Here is a 22,213-nt window from a genome sequence, read left to right as displayed (position 1 = left end):
GGAAAGTGAACAGAGAGCTAGAGATTCAAAACAGCAAGTTCAATGTGCAGGAAAATATTAAATCCTTCAAATTCAGTACAAAAATAATAACAGGGAGGCAATTACTTATTCTCAGTTCTCCTTAGTCTTTGAATGGGAAAACAACTCAAAACTTTAAAAGATTTTAAAATTTAATCCAGAAATAGTGATAAGCACCAAGAGATTCCGCTTCTTCTTATTGTAGAAAGCCTCTCTTAGGGTACAAAAACTTTTTTAAAAAAAGTAAATTGGGTGCTTTAGAAATGGGGTGGCTGGACTTAATCTCTGTTTAAGGGCTGCAGCATGGCTCAGAAATGGTGAAATCCCAGCCTCCCAGCGAAGTGTTACCTGTCAATTGCAGATGCTGTCCACAATCTCCTGGCTGCAACTTGCCATCTCGAGGACAAATGGGTCGATTCCAAGTGTTTTCCTTAATCCGGAAAAATGCTCTGGGCTACAGGAGAAACCAGCCTGCATCTGAAAAAACTGCCACGATGCTAGTTCTGCCTGCGGAGCTTGCGGGCACAGCTGCTCAGTCTGCCATATTCCCACCGGAAATCAGCTAAAATGGATCTTTCAAGGGACAGTGGTCTGCAGTCATGCTGCCATCACCCAAAAAAAGGGTCTATTTGTAGTCAATATGTACCTTACCTCAGCTGGGAGGGTATTGACCTTCAAATAGGAATATAGTTTCTTGTATAGGAGACATTTCTTGAGATCTATGCTTAAGGCTTAGAGGTCAAATTCATACTTGCTCAGAAACAAAGTTGGAATTAATGCAGATTACTACATTTTGGCATACATTATAACAGATTTTAAACCTAGAATAATGTTTCCATTTCAAACAATACTAGTTTTGAAAAACGATGCACCTTTTAAACAATGGCAAAAAGATTTATCCAGATTTGTATGGCAGGGTAAGAAACCAAGGGTTAAATATATAATTCTGCAGGTTGAAAAAGAAAGAAGAGGGCTAGGACTACCTAATCTCAAATTGTACTTTTCAGCCTGTTGTTTGCTTTGGATGAAGGAATGAATTTTGCTGAGAAATAAAAGAATGTTAGAACTGGAAGATCATAACTTGAGGTTTAGCTGGCATGGGTTTTTATGGTATGACAAAGTTAAAAATGTGGAGTTTAAAAATCACTATGTGAGGATTCCACATTTATTCCACATTAAGAATATGGAATAAATACAAAGCCAGGCTGTGCCCAAAGATACTTTTATTGACCTCAGCATGGGAAGCATTTTATAGAAGAGAAATAGTAGAGAGAGAGAAATGGTTAACGTATCAAGATTTATTAATACAGGAAGAAGGAGAAATTAAGATGAAGTCAAGAGAACATTTGACTGCAGAAGGATATAGTTTTCAATGGTTTTCATACACACAGTTAAAAGAAAGGTTTAATATGGATAAAAATTCCAACAGTTGGAATTGAAAAATATAAAATGGAATTTGAAATGGAATTATATACAAATGATGAACATGTAATAGCAGAAATGTAAAAACTTTTGTTAATATTTGAAACAGAGCAGGTTAAAGATTGCATGACAAAATGGGCTGCTAATTTTGGATATAACATAAAGATGGATAGTTGGGAGAGAATGTGGGTGACTGGTATCACACTGTGTCATAATTTTCTCTTTAAAATTTCTATAAAATGATGTACAATTGGTATATGACACCAGGGACATTATCAAAAATCTGTAAAGGTATTTCAGACCAGAGCTGGAAATGTGAAAAACATGAGGGGAAATTTTATCATGCATGGTGGACTTGTGAGAAAACTAAGAAATTCTGGGTACTAATTCATATAATGCTGAAAAGGATTTTAAGGATAAATATTGCTAAGAAGCCAGAACTCTCCTTATTGGGACTTATGGATGATGAATTAGAAAAGATTCATGGTAAACTGCTACTGCAAATGATAACTGCAGCAAGATTATTGTACGCACATGGATGGAAGAATAACAAAATTCCCACGGTGGAGGAATGGATTGTGAAAATGTCAGAATTTGCAGAAATGGTGCAGCTAGTCTGTTTGGTCAGGGAACAAACAACAAAAACTTTTTTGAAAGACGAAGCCTTGTAAGAAAATCCTCTTCTTAAAACTAGAAGGTGATGTCCACTTCTTTCAGGAAACAGATGAAGTAAATTTTTAGAGGTCACAGTCACTACAACCCCATATCATTTTCTTTCGGTTTTCCATATAAGTCTAGACCAAGAGAATAATCCATAAATTCATTTCCCAGAGTCTAATACTGTGTAAGAGAAAAAGAACTGTGCATTCCAAATAAATTTAATTCAACTTCATTTTATGAAAACACCACTTTCATGTACTGAATTACTGGGTATGAGTTTTAGTAACATCAGCTTCATTCTCACACATTAATCACTATTACCATGTTAGGAAAGGCTCTTGATTCATTTTGAAAAATGTGTGAAATCTCTCAAGGCATATGGATAATTTTGACCTATACTTGTGAAAAATGAAAGGTAGTTCCTGTTATTTATCTTTAATATTTCTCTCTCTCTCATAGACACACAGAGTTTCATTTCTTTATCCAAACTGCAAATTATAAATAATAATCTAATAATCAGATGATTTCCCTAATAAAGTAAATGGGTTGGCTTCCATGTAAATAGTTTTCTCATTAGAAGGTGGAAAATGTGGAGCAGTGTTTCAATGAATAAAACAAAAAAATTTACAAAGCTGGAACTGTGTATTACAAAACTGGGGAAAATGATGAGAGAACATGGCTCACATCCTTGGTAACTAAACAAACTGCACAGCAGGAGAATACACCATGATAATTAGGGAATTACAGCTGTTAGTCACAGAAAATATGCTGCAGTTGTGGGTCAAAGAGCTGAGGTCATGGCACAGGAAGCAAAATTGTAATTTAGAGACAGTGAGGAATTGGGGGCACACATTTGAGTATTGCAAATTTAAAGTCTATCCTGATGTCTGCTCTTCAAGAGTAATTGCAATGACAGAAAACAAACACAGGGTTGTAAATTACGGCCTGAGATTTTGTGGCATGCAGGTAAATGCAGTTGCTGATAAAGGTGGTTGTAGAGGGTTTTGCTGCTCATGAAACATGCACTCTGCATTTATCATGGACTCAAATCTCTCAGATTGTTTATTTATGGGGTTGATGGGATGTTCTCCACCTCTAGCAGTTGTAGCAATGTAGAGATTTGACAAGACAAGCAGTGAGTAGCTGGCCAGGTGTGCTCAGCTTGACTCTAAAATCCATAGCCACAGCTCATACTTGTCACTGTTAAGAACAGCGGGTGCCTAAGGGTTTGGTATATTACAGATCAGAATAGGATCCTGAGCCCTTCCCTACCTTCTTTATATTGTGCATCCTCCTATAACGGAACAGGAGTAGACGTGTATAGCTTTGCTTCGGTGCAGAAAATCACTAACATATTCTATCTTCATAGACAAAGAGAGCTATAGAAGAGCAGAATATGGATTGGTTAGCATGCAGAGTATTTAGGCAATGATTTTAAACATGTTATTTAACCTATTAATTAAGGAATAAACCTCAGTGGACACAGTGGGACTTATTTCCAAGGAATCATATATAGGATTGCTCTGTTAGAAGGACCCCAATCACTCTTAAGTCATTTATTAACATTCTCTGTGTTCAGAATGAAAACTTAAAGCTGCAGGTGCTAAGTAAAACTGGGGATATTTTGTGGTTTCATTCAGGCATCACACTAAGCCATTGTAGGAGCTAATCTCCTTCTGTTTCCTTATTTCTTTCCCAACCAAACACAAATAAAAACTCAGGTGCATGCACATATATCAGACTGATGCTCTCCCCCCCCCCCCAAGTTGTCTTGATTTAAGGTTCATCTTTGTCTGGGAGAAATGTTGAATTAATGAAACTTGTTATTTTTCAAGATCAGAGAAGGCTTTGGTCTCTGAAAAATAAAAATATCCAGTTTTGGCAAATCAGCGGGTCCAAAGCTTTAAAAAATGTAAAATAATTTTCTTACGATTTAAGAATGAAGTTAATTCATCAAAAATACTGTGTCATGTTTATAGACTCAACAATAAATGTTTTTTAAAGGTTGGAAATCAGATTTCTCATTCTGGTTTTGTAAGACGTTTGAGGACTCCTTGACTCTCATGATTTGGTCATGTCCCATCATGTCTCCCTTTTGATTTTGAGTCACAGCATAAATTAACATATCCTTGGCCAAAAATAGTAGTTAAAGATATTAATATGATGTTGAATTATACTCCTGAAATATGGAATTTAACATTCTGAACTCAGCAAAGATAATTATTTTACATACAGTAGATGGAAAGGAATTTATACTCCTGATGTTAAGGAATACATTCAAGGTATGTGTTTTTTATCATTTTTAGACATATATTTATATTCTAAAAATGAGAGGCTGGAGCAATGTATTTTAATATGGTCTATTTAATAGGTTTAAGGATTGAATTAATGTTATATTGCTATTTTTCTTCTATTATGTTTATTTTAATCACTGATATGTATGTAGTTTCTTCCTGCATTATCACTAATGTATCACTCTTTGTTGATTATAATTCATTAACAATTTTTAAAAAAAAATAGAATCTAAGAAATAAAACTGAGTTTTTATAACAGATATTCAGTGTTTTGCAAATTCAGAGCATTTTCAAAGAGCATAGGTAATACTGAGGCATAATTGTTGAGTGTTTTTATGGAGTAAATGAAATATGTTTGGATGTAGATAAATTGCATGAATTCACATATGCAAGCACTCAATGAAGCTTTTAGGACAAAAAAGCCCCCCTTCATATGTTTCACATATAAAGCAAAACTATGATTTAATAAACTACAACAAACTATACATGTTGTGTTATACAAGATGAAAGAAACAAAGCAGAAGAAAAAGCCTGGGGAAAACATTAAAGGAAAATGTTGAATATCCATCAATCAAAAAGATTTTCAGATGTACAGTTTAAGAAATAAAGACATTATTTAGATCATGTGAATAATTTCAAACTCCAATTTATTTCTCTAGAACAGTTAAGCTTATATTTAGTGCCCCTGTTAAAATCAATGGAACTGAAACTTTCTTAATTTTGTCTGGATCATAGCCTAAGGGAGAAATGCTTAAGGAGCAGGAGTTACAAAGAGTCCAATCAATTGTCTGCTTTAAACTCGTCTTTCATGGGAAGCTACAAAAAGCTACAGTAAGCTGCCAGCATATTAATAGTTGGCTGAACTAATTAGATTCAGCTAATGTTGCAAAGTTTATTTCTGCAACATCGAAACAGCTGTTAGTATGAAGTCAAAATCTGGCAATTATAACTATGATTTCTCCTCAGATCTCAAAGGTCTTTGTTAAAGGCTTTCACCATAAATTCACTATCACTTTAGGAAGAACTAAGAGCTTTTATAAACTCAGAAAGGCAGCAATAGGATAGCAAAGTGCCCTTGAACAATGACAGAGACCCAGAATTACCTGTACAGATTTGGATACATGTCTCAAAGCTTTCTCAGTTTTCACTTCTGGCTGCAGCTGCTTGTATCACATCCCACCCCTGTATCCCTGCAATATACCTCAACTGAATCTCAGGAAAAGACTCACAACATATGTGTTAAGAGACTCTGTAGTTCACTATCAAGAAGACTTCACTATTAGTTGATATCTGACAACCAAAGTATAAAAATAAATTGCATACTGAATAAGACATATACTGGATTTACATACTGAACTAATGAGTAAATAGTTCTGGCTTCGTATGATGAGTGAAGCTGGGCAAGATATGTACATCCAGTCAGACTGAGAAGCAAAATTGATGATGGCCATAATGTAAGTGTGAGAAATATGATAAACTTAATTGAAACCTGAGTTGAGTTTAGAAAGCAATACATCTACCCTGTTGTAAATTTTATTACTAAAGTCAGATGGCAGAATGTCAAGTTACAGTTACAGAATTTTATACTTGCATACATATACCATGCTGCATATTGATTTGATAGTCTCTGTGTTGAAGAAGCAGCATAGGAAGAGTATTGAAGCCTTTGAACTTTGGTGTTGGACTCCTGAGAATACTATGGACAGCCCAGAAAACAAACCAAAGGATCATTGAACAAATCAACCCAAAGTTTCCATTGGAGGCACAAATGACGAGGCTGAAATTATCCTACTTCAGACACATTATGCGAAGACGTAGCTCTCTAGAAAAGGCTTTAATGTTGGGAAAGATGGAACAAAAGAGAAGAATGACCTGCAGCAAGGTGGACAGACTCCCTTAACAGTTGCTATAAGTGAACCATTGGAAGATCTGAAGGACCAGGTTAGGGACAGATCATCATTTTGAAAATCTATCTGCTGTATGTGGTTGCTAGGAGTCATAAATGACTTGATGGCACATAATCAATCAATCAATCAGTCAGTCAGTCAGTCAGTCAGTCAGTCAATCAATCAATCAATCAATCAAGAGTCTGTGTAATTTTCACTTTAAACTCTCTGATAGAAGTCTTCTATAGTAGCTCTAATATTTCTTAATATCTGGACCTAAATATTTATGATTCCAAATCCATTCTGGGATTTGGTATCTGATGGGTTGCTCCCTTTTAGAATTATTATTTTTAAAATCTCAACTAAGTATCAAGTGCAAAGCTCCCTGATTTCTCATTTAGTGGCATATTTATATATATATAAATACACACACACACTATATATATATACACTACTGTAAGTATGAATATGTGTGTGTGTGAGTGTGTATAATAAGTGGTATATGAATCTCAATATAATATGAATCTCAATAAAGATAAGGGAACTTTCAGCATAGTTTTTTTTTCAGCATAGTTTTCTTTTAATTCTTAACAAAAGGCCTATCAGATTTAGCTCAGAAGTCAGAACTTTCAACCAAGTCTTTGGACTTACCAGACCATAGTCATTCCAGAGTATCCTAGAATATTCTAGATATGAATATATTGGATTATATTGGATTATAATTCCTACTCATCATCCAGATAGTGTGACAGGGTGTGTATACAGGTTCCTGGACTTGACTGAAAGAGAGTTACAGTTTTTCTTTTCTTTTTTGTATAGTTTCCAGGGACATGAAAAGTAGTTTGGGTATCAGTCAAACCTTACATCAGAGAAGACAAACACTTTCACTTTTGCAACTTCAGCATTGCTAATTGGTTAGCAGTCCTTTGTGTGGGCAGTTTTTCCCCTTCTCTAACAAAGCGGGGTTTTTTGTGTGTGTGTTTTTCCCATCATGATAGAGCAAAACATATGTGTGTCCCTGGCGTGTAAGTACCCTCTATGCCAGTAATTACTAGGACTACTCCTATCTACCCATCAAAGTTTGATGAACTTTGCAAACAAATGAAGTCTTCCAGTGTTTCTGAAGATTATGGCCATGATCCAGCTCCATTTAAGTACATTTAAATTCCATTGAATCTTAAGCTGAGTTCTGTTCCAGTTTTTGTTAGATAAGTCCAAAACAATCTAAGATGGATGCATCTCTCTCTATTTTATTTTGCTAATTGATTGATAATGACTAGGATTCATATAACCAACAAAACTCAGCTTAAAAATTCCATATTTTAATTTCAGCTTTAAATTGCTATAAAATTTGTACCATATGGAGGTATGAATTTTCACCTGCACAGCTGCTTCAACTATAATCACTCCAGCTTCTCAACAAGGCCATCTTCCTGTTTGTTTTGTTTTTAATAATAATAAGTGGTTTGGTTTCCCACCAATCAGCAGGGGAATTCCAAGCTGTCACAACACTCCTAAACCAGTGGAAAATGATTTTATTGTTGGAAGCAATGAGGAGTGTGAAAGTTGCATGACAGATGGGAGTGCACATGGAAAAATAGTCTCTTAGGGAGTAGTGCGTTTGAGTAGTAGAGAAAGATTCACACAAGGAATGTTGGCTGTGAGTCAAAGGTAAGATTATAATCATATTGACCATTTGATGCTCTTCCTAGACTTAGGTCCACTGACCATGCTTAATTGAAGGACGAAAAGCAGCTATTATGAACCATGAAGGTCCATTAGATGCAGCAGTCTTTCGAACATGCTCATAAAGTCCAAAGGGTTACTAAACTACATATGTCTAAAACATAAAACACTAGTTTAATAGATCTCATGAGAGGAGGACAGTTTAGGAATTTATACTCCCTTTCAGTCAAATCATGTATAAGTAATAATGGAAAGAACATACATGAATAAGGATTTCAGCATTGTACTATATTTCTGTTTAAACGTCCCTGCCAAAACCAACAATTTCAAGCATCAGAAATATCTTCCCCAAATATTTTACTTGTGCACGTATTTACCTTTTATAAAATTGGTTTCATGTTGCTATCAATTTGGTGTCATTATTCAAATTATTGATCTTGTCAGACAGTTATTTCCACCAATCAGATATCATATGTCAGGATGATACTGCCAAAATTGTTTCTGAAAAAATGCTGGAAGAGTTGCACTGCTGGAATTTTCCAGAGTTGGCATTTGGGTGGCAGATGTGCGAAGTAACATAATCAGTGAAGCAGTTTTCTGAAAACTAAAGAAAACTTCTATACAGTGTAGTGAACTAGGGCCACATGGCCAAGAGGACTTGAAGACCTATGTGTCCAGAACATGCAACTGGGTTATACTTTATAAACTGCTGTTTAAGGAAAAAGCTCAAAAATCCCATGGGGTGATGAATAGCATTTGGCCTGTAGCTATGCCATACAAATCTGTTTCATTTTGCAAGGCTACAAGGAAGAAGGTTAAAGGATTATGGTAGATAGAATTCATAGATAGAAATATACAGATCCAGATAAGGATACGGGTACAGACACAGAGACAGAGACAGACACATCAATTATAATACAAAATTTCATGTCAGAGACATATAAAATTCTCTGTAATTGTCTTATATTGAGCTCTATGGTTGGCAAAATATACAGACCTTGGATGAAGAAAAAGACAAGTGGACAGTCTGATCACCAGAAAAAGACAGTGAGTGGTTTCATTAGCCAGGGTAAACATGAGCAACTAAGTACTAAGAACGGAATCTCTTAAATCCATGCACTATGTATGTATTTCTCCAACCATGTAACAGAATGAATATTTCAGGGCATACACTGTTTCTATTTCTTCCATAATATCTTTTCTCAAAAAGCTAGTAAAATAGATGAGTGGTATATTGCATAATTAATTTTCATGGTAATTTGAAGAAGAGATGAAACTGCAACAATGAGCCACCCGCTGATAAGACTCAGCCACATCTTGGGAAGTATCTAACAGCTGGTTAAAATAACTAAACTACACCACTGCTTACATGTGCATCAATTAACATCTGGCTGAATTCTCCTAGTTCCAAGCTGGGTCATTTCAACCCATTCCTTACCCACCTGCTAAAATCTGGTGTTTTTCTCATTATCGTAGAACGATTCCAATATTTGAAATCAGGAAATACTGGGATTAAGGTAAATGTTCAGAAAGATAAAAAAGCTCAAATATCTACAAAATTACCATGGATGCATGCCATAGAGTTTCTGTGACTGATCACCTCAAATTTGTTAGTAGTCTGATGCTCTCTGTATACTGGATACTAATACTAATTCAAGGAAATCATAGGCTAGTTATGTTAATGTCTATTTGGAACAATCTGAATGGGAAGTTCAGTTAGCAAATAAAATTAACAAGCACGTAGAAGAACAAGTCTTGCTGAAGAAAAGTCAGCATGGCTTTTGCAAAGATAAAGACTGACTTAGTAAACATCTGCAGTTCTTTCAGTCTGTGAACAGGTATGTGGAAAGGTAATCCAAAAATCACTGGATACCAGGATTTTCAAACAACTTTTCAGTTATGCTTAATATCAAGACAGTAAAGAGAAATAAGTTAGTTTTTTCTCCCCATAAAAAAAATCCCATAACATTGCCAAAGAAAGTTGCATGAATGAGCACCAGTCATCAGGTATTGAGCACAACTGAAGAGTGTGTGTTCTAACTGGTGTGTTTATTGGAATTTTACACTCCCTGTCATTCAAGTTCCTTGATGGTGTGCAAATACTAAAAATGTAAATTTAAATTATTATAAATTGAATCCTATAAGACATATAAAAACACATACAAATTATTACATTTCCGATGAAATAGTATTAAATTAACAATCTGGTGAAGGATTAAAATATTAACAATTAGCCACTGTAGGCCATTTGAAAGAGATCTGTTTTCAAACCTTCTTAAAGGCCATATAGCATTAGGAAATGTTATATTGCAGACAGAGGACAATCACAGAAGAACCTTGACCCCAAGTGGCAGCAAGATGGACCACCTGGGGTGTGCCTTCTTCTGGGGGGAGGCATTCTCTTTGGTGCTTAAGGTCCAAGCCATTTAGGGTGATGCTGCTGCTGCTGCTGATAAACTATAGTAGTTGCATATGAACACTAATACAATCACTCCTTGTTTAGCGACTACTTTGATTAGCAACCATTCACAAATACAACGGTAATAAATGGTAATGAAAAATTCATCTTCTGACCAATGCACCCATTCAGGAGCAAATTTTGTATGCCTGATAACAAAAGCCTTCAGTGTGAAACTGATTAAGGTCTGGTCAGTTTCAGGCAGTGGCTGGCTTGGAGGGTTCTAATCAACTAAGGTCACAGAGCAGAGCTTGTTAACTTGCAGTTAGTACTCTTTAGGGACAAGCTGTGCTGCAGAGAAAAGCAACTCAGGAAGAGGTAGCTTCTTTAAGCAATTTCTCCACCCTGTGAGGGGGCAAAAAATGGGAAAAAATGGGTCAGGCACAAGGCACTGTATGAGAGAACTTGATCTGAATGAGACAGCAGCAACCAGTGAACTTCAGTGTCTGTCTCTCTGTGTCACATGTTCACTTAGAGACCATTTCACTTAACAACTAGGTTGTTGGAACAGAATGCAGTCGCTAAATGAGGAGAGGGTGTAAGCTGCAATGATATGTAATTTTCTGCTTACAAATATTGAGGCTTTTAATAACATTGACAATTTGAAATTGGCATGAGCATTAGAGCCACTTCCATACTGTTGCCAAGGATATGGTTGTATCCATGAAGTCATTAGGAATCAACCTGGACTTGAAGGAGACTTAATCTTACAAGGTTGGAAAACCTACCAGGTATTCAGCAGTAGCAGCAGGTGTAGCAAGCCACGATGATGTCAAAGTGACATGTGCATCATGATGTCATCATCCTAATGCATAACTTGCATCAACTGCATGAGGACATCATCACACACAGGATCCTTTGTCCCTCTGCCCTCCCCTCTGCCCTCCAAGATGACTGTGGCATTCACAGGACCAGTGGGGAGCCTACATTCATTCCTAGAAGGAGATCTGGCCTTTCCCAGGCCCTTCACCAGGCATCCTGCAGAGACTGCATCTGGACGAGCGTTATTTGGAGTATTGGAGTATCCAGAGTCCAAAAGGTTGAAATACGACCCTGTTCTTTGTTTTTATCCTTGGATTAAGAATTTGGGCATACACCAAGTCTCTAAATTCAATTCCCTTAAATGCAGCAAGTGAACTTCTGCTCTCACGGCAGACAGATGTTGATTGGGCATTGTCCTCTATGGTAAAGATTAGTCATTGCCCACTGCATTAAAGGTAAAGGCTCCTTGAAATCCAGCACAATTCCTAGTAACTTCCATGACACAATCATGAAGGGTTTTTTGCTTTTTGTTTTGGCAACGACACACAAATGCCTTCTTCTAGGATGGGATTATTATTATTGTTGGTCACACAGTCAGCCAGATGTTTAGACTGGATTTGGCATTTTTATCCACCTACTTAGTCCTTCCCAAGGACCTGGGATAGGCAGATGTTTTATTTGGTGGTGTTAAAGGTATCGCCGCAGGATGTAAGCTGTTCCAAGTCAAGCTGCCTTTTGCAATTGTCTGATGGTGATTTTGTCAATGCTGATGGTCTTCAGGTGCTGCTCCAGATGTTTTGGAATTGCACCCAAGGTGCCTATTACCATTGGTACTATCTTTGCTTTCTTTTCCCACAGTCATCCTACTTCTACTTACAGGTCTTTGTATTTTGTGATTTTCTCCAGTTCTTTCTCTTCCTTTCTGCTGTCTCCAGGTATTGCAATGTCCGCTATCCAGACTTTTTTGTCTTTCTTATCAACAATTGTTAAGTCTGGGGTGTTGTGTTGTTGTTATTGTTATTATTGTTGTTGTTGTTATTATCATCATCATCATGCCTTCCCAATCCAGCCTCCAGCCCCAGTGTTCTTTTCTGATCTCCCACATAAAAACCGACCAGGCTCACTCCTGCTTAACTTCTTAGCCTAGACAAGGTTGACTGGATGCTGCCACCTGCTGAGAATGTGCTAGTCTAGAACAGGACAGGAAAGGCCATCCCATTGAATTACAGAGTAACCCAAGAAAGGTCAGGAGTCAAATCTGTTTGCTTCAGAGAGAGACCAAACAATTTTAATCAGAGAGCCATTATGAGCTCATGTGAATAGAGCACATGAACTGAACCAAAGATGCCCAAAATAAAAGCATTTATTAAAGCTTCAACTAGCTGGGTGGCCTTGAGCATATGTGTCTAAGCAGGGGTATAATTACATTTAGAGGGGTGTCTGCAGGGTGTGGTCAAAAAAGTCAAGATGTCAGCCATGACAATGCAGTGAAAACTGTGCCTGTTTTTTTATGTGTATTGCACACAAAAGAATAGTGGTGCTTCAGTTGCACCATTGTGGTTGCCTGCTTGACGTTTTTGATCACACCCTGCAGACACCCCTGTAAATGTAATTATATATCATGTTACACATAGGGTGTTATTATGATTATTCTATTCTCCACCAAACTCAATTTTGCTGCTGTTCATTCCCATCTTTCCACCACCTTGGCCTCCTGGAGAGGATCATCTCAGCTTTACCTTCTGCTTCCCAGCTTTTTATTTTTTTCCCCCCAAATATGTGCATTGCTTCTTGTTTTCTTTCTTTACTGCTTTTGAAAGAGAAACTTTTTTTTTCCACAAGAAAAAAGCTACCTGCTGAAAAGACGCCAGAAGGCCACGAAGGGTCCGTTTCAAATCATCTTTGCCTCCCTTCAGAAGTGCAGGTGCAAGCGGTGGGTGTAGAAGGAGGCTCTGATCATCTTAGAGAAGGTCATTTCCAATGCTGCTATAATGGTTAAAAGGCCTGCTGAAGGCACCAGCTCCTTCCTGTCTGTCATCATCCGGGCCTTAATGTTTGGGCTTGTGGGTTTTGTTCACTGTGAGTGGGCATGCTCTCTTTCTCAGCCATTTGCCAACAGATTTGCTGGCATGCTGCCCACCTTAAATACCGTGTAGGCAGGATGGCGCCTCTGCTACTTAAAACAATATTTAATGTTTTACATCACTGCGGGCTTGCAGATTAATTTCCAAATCCATGAAGTATCAGTGGATCAGCTTGCTAATGCTGCACTAGGAAATAATGCATGAGGGGAAGAGCTTAGTGTACAGAGCACAAGAAATTAGAGGCAATATTAGCTACAGAATAATTTTTCAGCCTGCGATAAAATGTCCTTCTCCTACAGAGGCGCGTACAATGGGCTTGGGGAGGGTAAAAGCACATTCAAAGGTAAGGAAATCTGGGCAGAACCTTAGATACAGGTCTTATATTTAGGCAATGCTAATCTGCATTAAAAGGAATCCTCAGAGAAACAAAAGTGTCCTTTGGAAATGTTGATAAATCTCATGCAGAGACTAGGTTAGGATTTTCCATCCCTAAAAATAGATGAGTGAAGGAGGAACAGAGATCACATCTGGACTGCAAAAAGCCGGGTGACCATGGGGGAGCAGCAAAGAATTGACAAGACTTCGCAACTATGAAGAGATGTCTTATGTTTCTATTTAAATAATACACACACACACACACTCCACATACACACACACACACCCTGAATCAGAATATGCGTATTTGATGCAGCTCCATGTTTTCCTTTTGGTGGTGCATTTCTTCCTTTTAAATGATGTGCAAGAAAGACCTCAAGGACACAGGGCTTCACAACTCAGATGCCAAATTAGGTGAGTTCACCTTAACATTTAATAGGAAAACTTTTGCTACTTCGTAGTAGGATCCATTTCCTGCAGACCTAAGTAAGGTTGGTAATTCTATTGCATTCACAGTTTTGTAATGATTCAGGCAATTTGAATCAGCCACATAAATCAAAAGGACTTGTCATAAATGTGAAGCAGTTGCTTCACTGAACAGGTCAAATACATTCCTCCATTTGGTCACAGTTATGCCTAAACAAAGGTGTTAACAAAGAAACTAGCTAAAAATTCACATTTCACAAAAATAGAGATGGTCAGTTGCAAAAACAATCCCCAAACCACAAACTTGGAAAATACAACATACAGTATATTCCTTTTATACCTCAGTTGCTGTTAAAAACTGTTCCTGTATACATTATCTGCTCAAAGCATCCATAATGTTAGTTGTCCAGGTTTAATCAAAATCATCTTGGAAAATAGAAACACAGAGGCAAAGGTTCCTGATGAATTCATTCATTCTTTTACAGACAAGAGGAAAATGATTTTCTCCATTGCAGCGGAGAGGTTTTTGTTCTGCTCTATCCCATCAGAAGAGCTTTAAAAGCTAGGATCTCACTAGATATTATCAGCATCATTGCAGTTTCTCCAACCTGTGTACAGGGAGGGAGGGAATTTTAAACTTCCCTATCCCTGCACACTGAAACATGAAAAGGTGGTTGGAAATAATACCTGAAGATATGAGCATAGTAATGTCTGGTGTGTATATAGGAGGACATGTGTTTTGTGCATGTATGTATTTGTTTCCATATGTAGTCATGCATAGGGACCTCATCCACAGTCAATTGTCAGTTTCTTTGGGAGCCATTAAGATTGCCAACCATTCTCTGTTGTCCCTCTCGGTAACACCTGAAGATGTTATCCAGCTGTGTTGTGTTTTCTTCTACTCACTAGCTAGCAGTGATCTATTTCTAATTGTTATGAATTTATTCAGCAGATCCAAGTTTCTGTTCAGATTTTGATGCCCATTTTTGCATAGTCTGAGTAATGGATCAAGTTCTCCCTTCCTAATTCTGTCTCCAAAAGCAAATGTATGTTTACTTCTCACAACACATATTCTGATCAAGTGGTTCATTTCATTTATTATTGTTTATCTATTAATCAGATTTTTATCCTGATGTAATCCAACAGACCCATGGCAGCTTAAAGATACTATAAAACCAAATATAGGAAGATCTTTTTAAAAACATTAAATCATACAATACAATAAATCATACATAACCATACAGAGAGGCTCATAAACCAAAACACTCTAAAAAAAACTTGGCAACTTTCTGGAAGATCTCCATTTTCAACCTATTCCAGAAGGTGGCCAAGGTAGATGGAGACCTGACCTCAAACAAGAGGCCATTCCAAAGGGTTGGTGCTACCACCGAGAAACAACTGAGTGTTGGCTCCCCTGGCTTCCCCAAAGTTTTAAAACGTCACTTGCAATTGTTTTTGATGAAATATTTCTCCCTCTATACAATCTATCCATGTTTCTCAACCTTGGAACTTGAAGATATGTGGACCTCAACTCTCAGAATTTCCCAGCCAGCATGCTGGCTGGGGAATTCTGGGAGTTGAAGTCCACACATCCTCAGGTTGCCAAGGTTGAGAAACACTGATCTACCCTTTAGCCTCAGTACCTCTGCCACTCAATACTTTTTCTTTGCTGACCACAAGCTACTTCCCATGCTTACACCTGTCCCTTGATTGGAAATACAACTAAGGGATTATAACTCAAGAGTCAAGCACATGTCTTGCACATAGAATAAATCTGCCACCCACTAAATGAAAGGCTTTGGGAGCAGATGATGTGAAAGCCCTTTGCCTCGGATCTTGGAGGACAGCTGCTGGTTTGCACAGAAAATAACAGGTGAGTTGGAGTAATTATTTGGCCTGCCTTGCTATATACGTGCAACTTGCAGATTCTGTGTCCCTTCCTTGGACCTCTGTCCCAGGTTGCTTGGGCATGAGGAATTGCCACAATTTGGCAGCTTGCTATTTTGAACTTGATGTATACTCATGATCAATATATACTTGCTCATTGGGCATTAGGTCCCCAATCTACTTGAAAAAGGCAAAGCAAATCATCCTAATGTGAATTAATGAAGATACAGAAAGGCATGCAGAGCCTGTCTGACAGTTGTGAGTGACTACTATAGGCCTATACCGCAGTGTGAATCAGCATTTTTTCAGGCCAAGCCTGTCATGGCTATAAGGAATTCAGCCACCGGTGTTAACCACTAAGAGATATTACAGATGGGTATTTACATACTTACTGTCAGACCTGATCCATGTATAGGATGAATAAAGTGGTCCAAGAGGTGGCCGTTTTGATGCCAGCCAGACGGCTGAAAGCATCATTGCATCTGTTTTACTGCACTGACCTCTGGTCTTGAGTGTTATAATTTAAGAACCAGCTGTATATTTAGACACACGAAACTGTAGTAAGTCATCCTAGCTGAGTAGGACAGTGTTGTGCCTTCAAATATCATCTCCAGAGGAAGTCAACCATGTAGCTCTCTGACTGAGACAGGTGCATTCTACAGTCACAACCACAGCAGGTGTCAACTTAGCTTAGACAATGGACTTGCGGGTAGAATCAGGCTCCACGCTGTCCCAAGCTTATCTTCAAAAAAGAGTTCATCTGGAAAAAGCTATGCTTCAAATGATCTGTTCCAAACTTCAGTGCAGGGATAACAATTTTTCAGAATGTCATATACTGTATTTAATAAATTAAATATACTACTGTATATATTTAATAAAATAACTACCTTATATTAATACATTTAATATATTTGTCTCCCCATCCTTTCTCAAAACCGCTTCCCTGAATTGTACGCAATACAACCTGTGTGGAATGTCAAAATATTGCAGCAAAGTCATAACCACCATTGATGGGGACGAATGCAATAGTTCCTTTATGTACAGAGCTTCATTTGCAGATGGAACTAATTCCAGAGTGGAAAGGTGGCCAGCCAGGTGCAGAAGGGGACTGAATCATCCTTGTCCAAACTGAAACCAAAGCCAAACAAGGCAAACAGTTTGTGGATACTGCAATCCTGTGCACTGCTATATGAAATATCAGGGGGAATAACTTCTGAATCAAATAAGCATCAGATTATGCTGCAGTTGCCTACAGCCTCACAGTTTTCTCATACGTCACAGAATATTGATCAGCAAGTAACCCAATCTGACACATGAGAAAATGAAGAAGATCATAGGAAGGAAGGTGAGAGACCCAGTACCAAGGCAAAGACAGTCATTCAGTGACAGTTCACATTTTCATTTATAAAAATGTTGCCAGTGCATTTTCAGGTTCAGTTCAAAGCAGTGTTTCTGAACCTCATCAGCTTGAAGATGTGTAGACTTCAACTCCCAGAATTCCCCAGCCAGCGCTGTTTGTCCTTTAAAGATCTGAACAATTTGGATTCAGAGTTTTTTGAAAACTTGCTGTCATTTAACGGCAGTAAAAGTAGCAGAAGCCAGAGAGACAGAATGGCCTCTACCCCATGAAATCCCTTCCCAACCTTTCATGGCCTTGAATTGAAAATGCTTCAGAATGTATTTGAAACCCTTCAAGAAACTGTATTTTAACTGTCATTTTACAGTTGTTTATGTCTAATGTGCTGTTATAATGTATTAATGCTGAATTGTACAATTTTTATATATGGCATGAAACTTAGGAAGACCATGATCTGAAAAAATGGAGATAAGAAATATATTAACTAAAAATGTAAAATAATGAATACATACATCTAGAAAAAAGCCTCACAGGTTAGCTTACATTTAAGCCTGACTCTTGGCAATTACTCTGGGATGTTTTGCAACTCCCTAGCTTAGCCTATAGCCTGGGATTCCTACGTGGTCTCCCATCAAAGCAGTAACCAGACCTGTCCCGTCTTCACTTTTTCAAGAGCAGCTTGATACCGCCATCTGCTGTGATGGCTTAAAACTGGGATGAATTATTTGCTTTGCACACCAAAGGCCCCAAGCAAGCAGGACTAGGGAAATTCCTGTCTTAAACCCTAAAAAACTACAGTCTTATAATGCAGCTACCTAATCCTCTTTAGCAACTGCACCAGAAAGGAAACTTCATCAGAGAGAAGATATTTTAACTAGAGATATCTTATATTACAGCAGGAGGGGGCAATTGGGGCCTTATGTAGCAACCAAGCCCCTATTTTCTTGCCCTTGGATTGCCTCTGCCTGGAAATGCTGAAAATTGATAGCAGAGCTTCCTGCCATTTTGAGGGGGGAACACTTAACTATAGTGCAAGCTCTCAAAAAGATTCAACATGGTTTCACACACACACACACACACACACACAAACTGCAGAGAAGGAATAAGGAATAGTTAATGAAAGGAATGAAATAAAGAGAAAGGAAAAGAAATCTAGTATTTGGTGTGATTGTTTTGGGTTTTAATTTTGAACCAGAGTATGATCTGGGTGGCCTAAAATTTGTAAATAAACAAATCCAGCTTATATCGACTCTATTTACTGTATATCTTTCCACACTTCTCTGTCCACCCAAATCATCCTCGTTACCTCCATACACTACTTTTCATATATTGCCTCTTTTTCTTTAAACTTCTTGCCTCTTTCTTTCTGAGGATTTCATCAGCTTCATCCACCCATGATGGATGAAGTCTTCCCTTTCCTCTCAGCTCATTCCCCCTCCCTTCATATATGTGGAGGACCACAGAGATGACCTTGGAGAAGGTATGCGGAGATGGTTAGCAAAACACAAGCTCAATCTAGGGAAACAAGAAAGCATGAGAAAGAAACTCAAGAATGCCCCACCTTGACAATCTTTGTCAAGTCTCTCCCTTTGCAGGTCTACACAGCCCTCCTTTCTGGAGCTTTTTTTAAACATCTCCTGAGATACCCAGACTGGAATGTAAAGAGGAACAATCCTGCTCATGCCAGCATTTATGGTGAGCATACGCATCATAATTCCATCCCATCTGGCCCCCAGATACCACACCCAATGTCATTTTGAGTGGGCAGCCTACAAATATGATTAATATATAAATAAAACAAATAAAATTGTTAGGATGGTTCCCCCAGCCATCAAGTAGTTGCCAACTGCTTTACTACTGTAACTTTCTAAAAGTCTTGGAACAAATCATTTGAGGCAATATTCAGCCTTATGGTGTGTTATAAAACAAGATACTATTTTCCTAAGCAATTAACTATGAGGTGTATACTGAAGTAATAAGAATAAAGGGTTAATTTTTAGGGTGCATAAATACTTAATGTCTTTCATATTTTTATGTATCTGTTATTCTAGATCAAATCTGCACTTAGTTGAGAAATGCCTTTCTGTAGTTGTTGTGATTGTTTCTAGTCAGAAGAGCTTGCCACTGTAGAATACAACAGGATTGTTTCAAAACCCCAGAAGGCACTCAGCCACTGGGACTTCCTCACGGGTTGTTTCTTACGAGAGGCCCAAACAGTCGGATGCACAGAAGACAGATGATCTGTTCTGCAGGTGCAACGCAATGCAAAGTTATTAGTAACAGAACGTGTGGTCGACCCAACCTCTGTGTGTCCAAATGCTTATGACCTTGCATTCAGTTCTGCTTTAGGTCTCCCAAGTGGAAAATTGGTGCCATTTGTAAAAAGATAACAAGCAGGCCACCCACCGTATCTAAGATCTCACGCATTTCTCTTCCTACCTGCTGTTTCAAACCTCAGGCACCTTCACAGTCTCTCTGGGTTCGGTTGGCGGAATGTACTTTAGAGGCACCTGTTCACATTGTCAACCATTCATGATTTGTACCACATATGAAGGAGAGAGGGGAACACACTGCTGTTTATGGCCTGTTGTCATTTTTGTCTGGCTAATGAGAATCTGAGTTTCTTTGGGATACCTAAATTCTTTGAGGGCTTTTTTTTTATGTTGGGCAGATCAAAGGAGAGTAATAAACCAAACTTCACAAGTGCCTCAAATGGAAGATCTTATAATTGTATAATTTAGATAATTTCAATATTATCTTGTTAAAGACAATTCTGTGTTACAAGCTACTAGGATATACATAAAACTCTTGTGTAAAGTAAACATCATATAAAAATAGTGCTATTTAAAATGATGTAAGTTTGATTGATTGCCAATGAAATGAAATTCTGGGGACCTTATTCTATTTTGAATAAAAGAACTGATGTATCTTTTCTGTTATCATATTTTGAAATAAACTTTATTGTATTGTAAGATATTGAAGAGTATAGAACAGAAGAAAAAAAATTAATTTTCCAAAAGTCAGATCTATTTCATCAAATGTCTTACTGAAACTATCATTTTAGTACATCCTCAACATATTTTGCTAGGGCCTATAAGAAGACAGACACATTCACAGGTTAATCATATAAACAATAGGCAATGAAGCTACATTGCTAATCTTGCCCCATGGATGTCATTGCAGTAGATAAAACCTGTGCGTAAGCTGCTGCTCACACAGGCATGGGCCAAAATATGTTGTTACCCAAAGTGAAGGACAAGATGGAGCCCATTCTGGACTAGCAGTTGATTCCAATACTCATGGTGTACTAGCATCCTCTACCAGAATGGTACCTTAGTAGGAGCATGATAAGGTGTGTAACATCCATAGCTCTGTCCTTACAGAACTACAGCATTTAGAAGGACAACTGGCAGGTTGGCAGTACTCTGTCAGTCTTCTCCCAGATGGATACTGAAACTGGAAGTCTCACAGGCAGAGATTCAGAGATACAGCTCCTGATAGGATAGTTTTATTACAAACACTAAAAAAGCAATTTATGAAAATTCTCACATGATCAAAAGTAAGCAGCCTGATCATCATGCCACTACCAAAACAAAGGGAAAAAAATCTGAAACTATATCTCCCACCCAAAAGAGAATTGCTTCTAGCCCTTTACAAGGAGCAGGCAGAAGAAAGAGAAATTTGAATATTTATAGTAGTAAGCTTGCATTAGATACATAGTTTTGCTGCAATAAAGCTATTCATCTGAATCTTCCTGCCCTGGGAATTATGTTCTTGGAGTGTTTGGCCACATCACCCAAGAGAAGTCTAACACCATTAATGAATCTAGCAGCTGCAAAGTGTAAGATGGATGCCATCTCTCTCTCTCTCTTTCAGAAGCAAGGTTCATATCTTACATCTCCTTCTCCTGTTAGTGTGCCAAAACAGGCTGAGACCCTCTTGCTTTTTCCTCTTGGGCAGGAGGAGTGGTTGACACCCAGGCATTCTTATTGTAACTGACCAATCTGACTTCAGGTTCCTTGCTTCAGACCTTGCCTGATTTGGTTCTCATGTCCTGCCTCCCTCATCTGCCACATGAGGCATCCTACTCATCCTTAATTCTCCTCACCACAGATGTCAATGTGAATGAGTTAACATCCTGAGGGTTGGTGAAGGAGTGTTTCCCATCCTGAGGGTGGGGCATGCTGAGCAGTACAAACCTGATTCCTAGTATTTGAGACAAGTGGGCAAAGGTGCTTCTGGATGTGAAATTATAGGCGTAACAGAAGTAAGCATCCACATGTAGCCAGTTAGCTACCTGTGAAGAGGGGCTATCTTTATTAGCTGTGGGAGGTTATTTGTTCTCACATTGTTGTCCAAGTTTTTTTATATCATCCTTGAATTCCATTCCTACTCTGTTCTATGCATCTCCGTGGACAGGGTATATGGAGAAATAGGAGCCATTACTTTCCTGAAGGAAGCAGTTATAGTATAAAAAGTCCTCCAATGACCCAGAAGATCTCTCTGCTTATAGGCCAGTCTCAAATGTCCCATTCATGGTCAAAAGACAGAGAAAGTGGTTGCCTTGCAGTTCTAGATGCATCTTAATGAAACTGATTTTCTGCATCCATTTCAATAAGAATTACCTGAGATTTAGAAACTGAGGCTGCATTGGTCAGCTTGGTAAATTATCTACAGCAGTGTTTCTCAACCTCAGCAAGTCCAGGACGTGTGGACTTCAAGTCCCGGAATTCCCCAGCCAGCATGAAACCCAGTATTCCCAAGGAAATGCTGGCTGGGGAATTCTGGGACTTGAAGTCCACATGTCTTAAAGTTGCTGAGGTTGAGAAACACTGATCTACACTGATGACATTAATCACTACTCCTATCCTAACTTCAAGAAAGCAGTGATTGCCTAG

This window comes from Candoia aspera, chromosome 1 (genome assembly GCF_035149785.1).
Source record: "Candoia aspera isolate rCanAsp1 chromosome 1, rCanAsp1.hap2, whole genome shotgun sequence".
NCBI classification, from domain to species: domain Eukaryota; kingdom Metazoa; phylum Chordata; class Lepidosauria; order Squamata; family Boidae; genus Candoia; species Candoia aspera.
Note: the sequence above shows the minus strand (reverse complement) of the source record.